Below are 11,531 nucleotides of genomic sequence, written 5' to 3' on the forward strand. Positions count from 1 at the left end.
ATTATTATTATTATTATTATTATTATTATTATTATTATTATTATTATTATTATTATTATTATTATTATTATTATTATTATTATCATTACTATCATTATTATTATTATTATTACCATAAGTATTAGTATTATTATTAAAAGTATTCATTATCAATAAAATTAACATTTTTATTAAAACTATCATTTTTATTAAAATTATCATTTTTATCATTAATATTAAAAGTATTATTTTTAACTCTATTATCATTATTATTATTATTATTATTATTATTATTATTATTATTATTATTATTATTATTATTATTATTATTATTATTATTATTATTATTATTATTATTATTATTATCATCATCATTACTAATATTATTTTAGTATTGTTATAATTTTAACAAACAAACGATATATATATGTATATATATATACAAAAATATATTTAACACATATAATGTAACAAAATTAATATTTTTAATTATTTTAAATATATAAAATAATTATATGAAACATATAGGTTATTAATATAAAAATGATATAACTAATAAAGTTATATATATATATAAACTTGTTCGATTACAATTATGTGTGTTAATATATATATAAATGATATAGGTTCGTGAAATCCGAGGCCAACCCTATACTTGTTCAATATCGTCCTATGTATTTTTACTACAAAATACAGTATGGTGAGTTTCATTTGCTCCCTTTTTAATTATTTTTGCAATATATATTTTTGGGCTGAGAATACATGCGCTGCTTTTATAAATGTTTACGAAATAGACACAAGTACTTAAAAATATATTCTACGTTGAGTTGTACCACTGGCATACTTCCCTGTAGCTTGGTAATACATGTGGTATTGTAAACGCGAATCCTGTTGATAGATCTATTGGGATTGACAACCCCAACCGGACTAGACGACCTGTATTCAACGGTTGCACAGTACTTCGTTTCGGTGACTACTCTTGGTAAAGTGTAGTGAGATTTCATAATAAAGGGAATATGCGACGTTGATTAAATGTTAAGTATGGTTACCAAGTGCTCAATCACTTAGAATATTTTTATTAAAATGTTTGTGTATATGAAATCTTGTGGTCTATTAAGATATTGAAATGATTGCTATGATAAACCTATGAACTCACCAACCTTTTGGTTGACACTTTTAAGCATGTTTATTCTCAGGTATGAAAGAAATCTTCCGCTGTGCATTTGCTCATTTTAAAGATATTACTTGGAGTCGTATATGGCATATTTAGGTCAGTACCTCGCAATGGGACCAGATGTTGATGACTTCGTCCAGATGGATTAGGACGGGTCACTACACATATTGATTGTTGGGTAATTATAGAGAATATGGAAGAATGTTTAAGTAAAAATGAATGGAAGAATGTTGAATGTTGAATGTTGAATGTATGGAAGAATGTATATACTGAAAAAAGGATTTGATTTAATTTTTTTTTTGTTAAAATGACTAACGGCTAGTAAGTCAACACATTTGAAATCGGTGAAAGACTTTACTCAATCGCAACTCGACATGTGGACTAAACGACCATTGTGGTTATTGTGATCTGCCCCCACAATGGCACAACGCTCGAGCCAAACGGCCCCACAGAGCCCATTGTGGTCGTTATGGGGCAACGGTTTTGCTTCATTGAACTGCGTAGTGTATGGTCTAAATAGTTAAGAATAATATCGTAAAGTTCCTTAATACCTTTGACTTTTGCATATAAGACAAAAAAGTAGGTAAAAATTAAGGGATAAAACTGTAAAATAAAAGTACAGCACAATGATGAAATTTCTTAATTATATTTTTTTTGTCTAGAAACTATTAATATGAGACGAAAGGAATAGTTAAGATGTTTTTATAGAATGGGATAATTTAATTTGAATTTTGTGTTATTTTAAATATAAAATAGCAAAACAAGTTTGTATCAATTTAAACCTAGTTTTTCTGACTAGCTATTAAAGAGTGATAGGTAATTTAGATTTCGTGTAACCCAAAGATTGTAAGGATCAAAATACTTAAGTAGGAAAGTATTTTACAGGTCAAGAAACAAATAAAGATTATCAAATCACAACCTTATATTTAACACAAGATACAACACATAATTATATGGTTAAATTTATGTGAGTATGGAAACACTTAGGGTGCGTTCGTTTATCTCTTAATTAAATGGTTCAACACTTAATATTGAACAATTCATCATTGAGCGTGTTTGTTTCTTACTTATGAATGACAGATGGTGTTGAATAGTTCAACATTAATGTTGAACCATTCAGAACTGAAATTCTCTCTTAATCGGTTAATACCTAAATTTTATGTAATATTCGCTTTAAATTAAATCAATAACGCTTATTAAACAACTATATTGTAGTTTTTATTCATGCCAACAGTTAAATAAGGTAATTTTGTATTATTCACATTAATTGTTTGTCATTCAAAAACAACTTTATTCAAAAAAAAAAAAAAAATCTTCCACATTTTGATCATTCAACGCTTAATCATTCAAGTTTATCAATGTGCGCAATTCATCCTCTTACGGGTCTCGTCGCTTGGGGGTTTCGTTGCCCAGGAGTTTTACTCACTAGTGGGAACCCAATATGGTTGTCGCTAGATACATTTTCTATGTGAATCCTAAAAAATTAAAAAAATAAAAACAAACTATTGTATGTATGTATTTATTCAAATAGAAAATGAATGAACAGTAAATTTCAATTGAAATTCAATTTGAAAATTGATTGTTTTAAACCTTAAATATATAAAAATCATGATTATATAATAATTGCGAGATTGGACCATTGGTTTGACGTGTGTTGGTGACGGACGGATCATGAGTTTGAATCACAGGTAGCTACTCCCCCTTTCTCTATTTATTTATTTATTTATTTCTTTTTCTTTTTACTTTTTTAACCATTACTTCCCGATTTGCTAAAGTTGTCATAATACATCTCTTTTTCTATTTTCTTTCTCTTTTACTCTTTTAACCATTACTCTTACTCCCTCATTTTCTAAAGTTGTCATAATACACTCTTTTAGTCATTCCACTTCCATGCTTTTACTTTTATATTGTTTATCTAATATAATCTTTCTTACAATATTTATTTGGCTTCTTTTATTTTTATTGAACACTTTTTAAAACAAAACAAAAAAATTAAATTTGTGTTTACTTTTTTTCTTCTTTTTCTTTACAAATTTTTTTCTACTCTCATACTTTAATATTAAATAACAAGAATATTCAAATAATGTTGATTTTAAGTATTGATTTGAAACATATTTTCTCTTTGATTTTGTTTGAATTATTAACTATTATGTATTTAATTTACAACATAAGTTGTATACAACGAAAAGCTAGCTAATTATGTTAAATATAAAAAATTAGTTTTTCGCTATCGCAACGCGCGAATAACTTCAAAACTTGTTAAGAATCAATTAGCAATTATGCTAAATGTGATTAATTGTTTATCATTATTTTCATGTTCATTCTCTTTTTACTGGTAATCCCCTAACTTTTTATAAATTTTAAATTAAATTATTATTTTAAATGGAACTGATTAGGTGGTTGACGTATGCACACATGTAATATGGAATGTTTTTTTCGAAACTTTTTTGTATTTTTTTATTGGATTAGTTAAACATATATAAATATCATACCTAAATACTTTAACTTATTACTATATGTTGGTTAAGATTCCAATCATAATATTCAAAAGTTAATCACTCGGTTTTGATGATGATACAGTGGTTAATCATATGTAAGTCGACATGAGTTCATGAGCCTAAACTATCTCTAGCACAAGACCAATACATAAGTAAAAATGATACGCGGTTGAACCACGGTCGACCTTGAAGCTGACCGTATGTGCCCTGTACCAAAGAATTCAAGTTTGCTTAAAACTGTCAATCTACGGCTACCATCACAGTTGACCGCAGCCCGACCGCAGTTTTCTCTGTTACCAAATTCATCCACTTTAAGATAGACCACTTTGAGGCATCTATAATTTATAAAACCTTTTTAAACACACTTATAATAGTTGCCCTTTTTTTTTTATCTCAAAAGAACTTTGAACCAAAAGATGTTAATTTTTACTAATTACACATAATGACATCTTAGTGACATTTTAAGCTTAAGTTAGACTAAGACACTCAAGTGTTATATCTTTTATCCTAATTCATAATGCCATTTAAACATACTAATAATGGTCATTAAAGTTCCAGTCAAAGAGGTTCTCTCACATTGCTTTTAAGTACCATTTGTATGTATGTAAGTGTAATTAATCTAAGCTAGTCAAGGTTGTAACAAAGTTCATTAAGTTTCAACTAGACTCAAACTAGTTCATTTGAGATGCAACAATGTTTCAAAGGTCAAGATACTCCCATAAGCAAAAGGACAAGTAATTAAGAAAGGTTGATGAAGCTTTTGGAGGATAATGGTTTGTCAAAAGACAAAAATCTGCAATTACCTCTTTAGGTAATCAATGACAAGTGGTCAAAGATTGAAAACTTACTTCTTTAATAGACATGTTAACTTCCATGCTTATGTCCTAAACAAAAGGGATAATAGGGATGATTTCAGAGATAATTGGCTTTTAGTTGCAGCTATTCAATAAAGGAAAATGACAATTTTCAAAGGACAAAAACGGCCATATGAATCAGATGTCAGAGGTACACGGTCGAACCACGGTCGACCGTGCAGTGAGCCGTGTAGCTTCCTGGCAGATTTCTCTTTCCTATAAAAGCCAAGTCTTGAAGCATCTGAAGACTCACCTCTTGCACTCATATTTTCTCATACTTACTGATATCATTCTTATAATTAAATTGTAATCTTGTGGAATGATTCAAGCAAGAGTACTTGTAAGCTTAAAGTTGTAAGTTTACTTGTAAACTATCTTCTTAAAGGGATCTAGAGGATAGTTGTGTTTTCACTAGGATAGTTCATTAAGATCTTGTGTAAGAGCTATAGGTGATTGTGAAGTCTTCAAAGGGACGTAAGAGTTCACGAGTTGTGGCTTATCGAAGTACTAGTGTTGTATCCGAACACTCCACCGAGTTTGGAGTATCATAGTGAAGAAAAATCTCAATTCGTAGAATTGAGGAGTGGATTAAGGAAGATTAGTTAACATCTTCCCGAACTACTATAAATTGTTGTGTTTGTTCTCTCTTCCCTTATCTTTTAATTACAATTTAACATATATTTGTATTGTTAGCATTATTAAAGAACAAACATTTCAAACCACACTATATCAAGTTCAAGTTCAACAAAACGCAAAGAAAATTTTGAAAAATTGACTAAGTAACTATTCACCCCCCTCTAGTTACTTACAATTGGTATCAAAGCGGTTGCTCTAAACGTTTTGTCAAAAATTACTAATTCGAAATAAAGACTAATTTTTGCAAATCTTAGAGTTTAAGATCATGGAACAAAAATTTGAGAACCTAAACTATAGTGAAGGATGTTCCATGCAAAGGCCTCCACTTCTTGAAAGTGAAGGATTTTGCTATTGGAAGCATCGATTTGAAACGTATGTCCATTCCAAAGATATAGACTATTGGAACATTATTACTAAAGGTGATTATACTCCATTTAAGTTTGGTGATGATAAGAAAACTGAAATATTTATACCCGAAGAAGAATGGACTAAGGAACATAAGATAGAAGTAGGCAAAAACTATGAAGCTAAGATGACCATTTTTAATGCATTGCCTAGGAAAAAATATGAGAGAGTTTTTATGATGGGTAGTGCTAAGGAATTTGAGATAGTATCATGGTTACTCATCATGGAAGCCCACAAGTCATAGAAAATAAAGTAGAATTGCTTATAACTAAATATGAACAATTTTCTATTGAAGATTATGAAAAAATAGATAGTGCCTACACTAGATTTAACAATATTTGTTCAAGTTTGAAAGCTCTAGGTACAATCTACACGGATAAGCAATATGTTCTTAAGTTCTTAAGGGCTCTACCATCAAGATGGAGACCAAAGGTAACGGCAATTGATGAATCAAAGAATGTGGAAAAGCTAACTCTAGATGAGCTCATTAGAAATCTCAAAGTACACGAGGTTATTCTAGATAAAGATGATGAGTTAGAAAAGGCCAAGAGAGAAAAGAACAAGTCAATCGCTCTAAAGGCTAAGATTCATGATGAATATGACATTGATGATGACGATGATGATATTCTCAATGACGATGAGCAACTCGCATTTATTGTTCGCTCATTTAAGAAATTCTATCGAAGGCCGGGAAACCATGTTCGCCCTCCGATGGAATAAAGGAAGACGCCATTCGATCCCAAGAAAAAGTTTGTACGAAAATGTTTTGAGTTTGGAGGTCCAAATCACTTAATAAGTGAATGTCCTAAAAGAAAGAATGAAAAGGCCTTTCTTGGAGGTGCATGGGATGATGAAGAAAACTACACACAAGAAGAAGGAAAGGAAACGTGTCTCATGGCCATTGATATACCAAGTGATGACAACAAAGGATCACAAGTCGGACAAACCGACAATGAGGTACTTCCAAATTCCTTTGAGTTTAGTATTGACAACTTTGCTAAATTGTGTATCTTGAGTAGTAAAGTAAGTGACAAAAACACAAGTCTAAAGGAAGAAAATAACTTGCTTAGGTTAGAAATCTTACATCTTAAAGAAAGAATATCTAACTAACAAGAATGTCTTACATGTGATGACTTAAAACATGAAAACCATGCCTTGAACAAACTAACAAACTACTTGAAAATAAAATTAAGTTTTCAAAATATGACGGAAGTAGTAAAGTGTTAGAAAACATTTTAAGTGTTCAAAAATCAACAAATGACAAACAAGGGTTAGGATACAAGGAAAATACTTTTGAGATAAAATCATTCAAACATAAGCCAATAGTGTTTGTTAGACCTCAAGTAGTGGAAACACCAAAACCAAAGGCTTCCATGACTAATCAAGTTAAGACAAGAGGAAAAGAAATCAAATCATTTGTAAAAAATCCTTCAAGAAAAATGATTAATCAAAACTTTAAAAGATAAAGGGTCGAAAATAAAAAGAGCAACAAAATTAAATTTGTTAAAAAATGGGTTAGAGTAGGAGTCTTTAATGCTAATCATCCCGGACCCAACAAACATTGGGTACCAAAGTTATTTATTAATCAAATATAGGTTTGTCTCAATGGTGTTGTACAAAATGAAGAATGGATAATTGATAGCGGATGTACAACATACATGACGGGCAACAAAGAATTCTTCACAAAGTATTCAGAGCACAATGGAGGTGATGTAATCTTTGGTGGCGATGTAAAAGGAAAAATCGTCGGTAAAGGTAACATTACTAATCAAAAGATTATGGAACACCGGCCATTTTTTTTTAAACACAGCGAAAGACTTTTATATTAAAATCACAACATTTAATACATCGCAACAGAAATCCACATAATTAAGTTTAAGTTTACACGACGGTATTACTTATTACAGAATACATGTTACAAAAGTCCACATCAGAGTTCACACGTCAAACATGTCTTCAATACTAGCACCTATTTAAACTAGCAATACCTAAACCTGCAAGGGTGGAAATGTGGGGGATTAGCATAACGCTAAGTGAATAGAATCTATCTAACAAATATAGCTTAAGCCACACACAAGCTATCTACTAACAACAATACATACTAACTACCAACTAGCATACAATAAGACAATACAAGGATCGACGGCTTGTACGAGCACACGACTCTCAGCTGATCGGGCCTGAGTCTACCGATAATCCCTGCTACTCAATTCATAGTATAGTAATCCAGATGCAGGGGATGCATCATGTAGAAATCCGTCCTAATCCATCCGGACAAAGTCCATATCGATTATAAACGATTCACAACAGTTGATTACATCGCGAGGTACTTGACCTCTATATGATACAATTTACAAACATTGCATTCGTTTTTGAAAAGACAATCTTTCATTTCATCGAAAGTTGACAACATGCATACCATTTCGTAATATATCTTACTATAATTGACTTAATAATAATCTTGATGAACTCAACGACTCGAATGCAACGTCTTTTGAAATATGTCATGAATGACTCCAAGTAATGTCTTTAAAATGAGCAAATGCACAGCAGAAGATCTTTTTCGTACCTGAGAATAAACATGCTTTAAAGTGTCAACCAAAAGGTTGGTGAGTTCATTAGTTTAAAATAAATAATCATTTCATAATTTTAATAGACCACAAGATTTCATATTTCCATTTCGCATAAACATACGTCTCATGCATAGAGACAAAAATATCATTCATATGGATTGAACACCTGGTAACCGACATTCACAATATGCATATAAGAATATCCCCATCATTTCGGGATCCTCCTTCGGACATGATATAAATTTCGAAGTACTAAAGCATCCGGTACTTTGGATGGGGCTTGTTGGGCCCAATAGATCTATCTTTAGAGTTCGCGTCAATTAGGGTGTCTGTTCCCTAATTCTTAGATTACCAGACTTAATAAAAGGGGCATATTCGATTTCGATAATTCAACCATAGAGTGTAGTTTCGATTACTTGTGTCTATTTCGTAAAACAGTTATAAAAACATCGCATGTATTCTCAGTCCCAAAAATATATATTGCAAAAGCATTTAAAAAGGGATTAATGAAACTCACCATACTGTATTTTGTAGTAAAAATACATATAATGAAACTGAACAATGCCGGGTTGGCCTCGAATTCACGAACCTATGCCATTTGTGTATATATATTAAAACATATACTTATAATTGAACATTTTTATATATATATATATATATATATATATATATATATATATATATATATATATATATATATATATATATATATATATATATATATATATATAGTCGCGGAGTACCCCTGAACTCAATTCCCTATAAAGCCAACCGAATTCTGATCATTTTCAATATCCATATATCCATCTCTATATATATATATATATGTGTATATATATATATATATATATATATATATGTATATATATATATGTATATATATATATATATATATATATATATATATATATATATATATATATATATAACATTTGGGAAACTTGAGCTATTTCTTAGGTCTGGAAATTTCAAAGACTGATCAAGGTGTGTTTGTGTCACAGCAGAAATATGCAATGGCCCACGACTCGCGGAGCTGCCAAATTCCAAAATTCCTATAAAAGGTCACGAATTCTGCGAGTAAAAAAAATATAAATAATAATAATAATACTCCTATGTAATAATATATATATATATATATGTATATATATATATATATATGTATATATATATATATATATATATATATATGTATATATATATATATATATATATATGTATATATATATATATATATATGTATATATATATATATGTATATATATATATATATATATATATATATATATATATATACAACCTTCTATTATCAAATAAAGTATTAGTTATGTAAAAGCATTTTTAAAATCATATATATATATATATATATATATATATATATATATATATATATATATATATATATATATATATATATGACTTCTATAAAGAAGTATTATGATATGTATATTGGTGTATATATTAAGATATAAATATTATATGTATTATATATATATATATATATATATTTATATATATATATATATATATATATATATATATATATATATATATATATATATATATATATTTATTAGTGATATCATTTTTATTTTTATAATTTATAGGTTTCATTAATTGTTTAAATATATTCATTTCATATATTTTAAATAAGTAAAGGTATTAGAATAGTTAATTTATGTATATTAAATATATCTTTATACGAAGATTATTTATTTGTAATTAATAATTATGATAATACTAATATTAGTAATTATATTGATACTATATAATAATGATAAAAGTGATAATAATAATAATGTTAATAATGATATTAATAATGATAATAATAATAAATTGTATTAAAATAACTATGTTAATATTAATCATAATAATTCTTTTAAACATACTTTAGTTAAGATTCTAATAATCTTTATAATACTATTTCTATTCAAAACTTCTATATTTTTTAATCTTAACAATATTATTAAACCTGCATATTCATAGTTATGATAATTACAACCTTCGTGTTTAATTTTTAAACTATTGACTATAGTTTCATTATATAAATTTGTATTCATAATCATAATCTATATGTATTCACATAATTATAATCATTTTCCTAATCTTTGTCATAACACTTTTTATTAAAGATAAACATGTCTAATATTCTTGGAATCATAATAATATTAATAGTAAAAATATTATAATAATGATACTATAAATAATAATATTAGTAGTGTTAATACTAAATGATAATACTAATATAGTTATTAATAATAACTAACTTAATAATGATAATGATATATTTTGTATTAATGTTAATAACAATAATAGTTTTCTTATTAATAATAATAATTATAATTAGTAATAATAATAATAATTATCATAACTTCAATGTTAGTAATAATAATAATACTAATAGTTATAATTCTAATCATAATAATATTCAAATTAATGATAATACTAATGATAATAATTATAACAATAATAAATATAAGACTAATAATAATAAATGTGATTTTTGAAATGAATAGCTACCTCAAAATCGCTAAAAAAAATTAGTTGCCACAAGTCGAGCTCGAACCCGCGACCTCTCGAAATCCATTAACACCCTTAACCAATACGCCATTCTTACTTTTCTATTTTAATTCCCTTGTGAATCTATTTAAACCAGTATTAAAACTCGATTCCTCCTTCTTCTTCTTCTTCTGATCATTAATCGACCCAGAACCCAAAACTATTGTTATTAACTAGTTGATTATTTTAGTTCTAGGATTCGAAAGTGAAACAAAAGACTACAGAGAGTGTTGGATTAGTAGAGAAATGTTCACAGAACCCAAACAGATGCTGGAACAGTCGCGATAAATATATATGAACACCATTTTTGATTCGTTAATCAAGACACTTTAGGCTATGACTTCTTCATGAAATACCTTCTACATCATCATTAAAATATACTGGAATCATCAATTGAACATGAATTTTGGCAGAGTACACGAATTCGTTTCAAAAAAATTGTTTGACTTTCAAAACCACAACTTTGACTCCGAAAATTCAGATTAGATACGATGAATTGGAATATAATATTTTGCAGATAGTTTACTTACATGATTCCTAAGAGAACTACATTCATAGATTTTGGAATTTGGTTCGGATTCAAGGTTTTGATAAAAAGGTTGCAGGTACAGAGATGTCGAGCTGTTTGACCTGGTTTTTCTATTTTCAAATCGAAAAAATAGTAAATAATCAAATTGATAAAGATAGTGAGAAGTTATCTGGTTTTCAAATCAAAGAAGGAATGATCGATTGTTACCTACTGAGTGAGTATCGGCATTGATAAATAAACAGAAGAAATAAATAAAATAAAAATAAAACAAAAATAAAACAAAATATGTTGCAGATAAAGACTTGGAACAAATTTTGTAATTTTGTG

This window comes from Rutidosis leptorrhynchoides, chromosome 8, assembly GCF_046630445.1.
Source record: "Rutidosis leptorrhynchoides isolate AG116_Rl617_1_P2 chromosome 8, CSIRO_AGI_Rlap_v1, whole genome shotgun sequence".
NCBI lineage: Eukaryota > Viridiplantae > Streptophyta > Magnoliopsida > Asterales > Asteraceae > Rutidosis > Rutidosis leptorrhynchoides.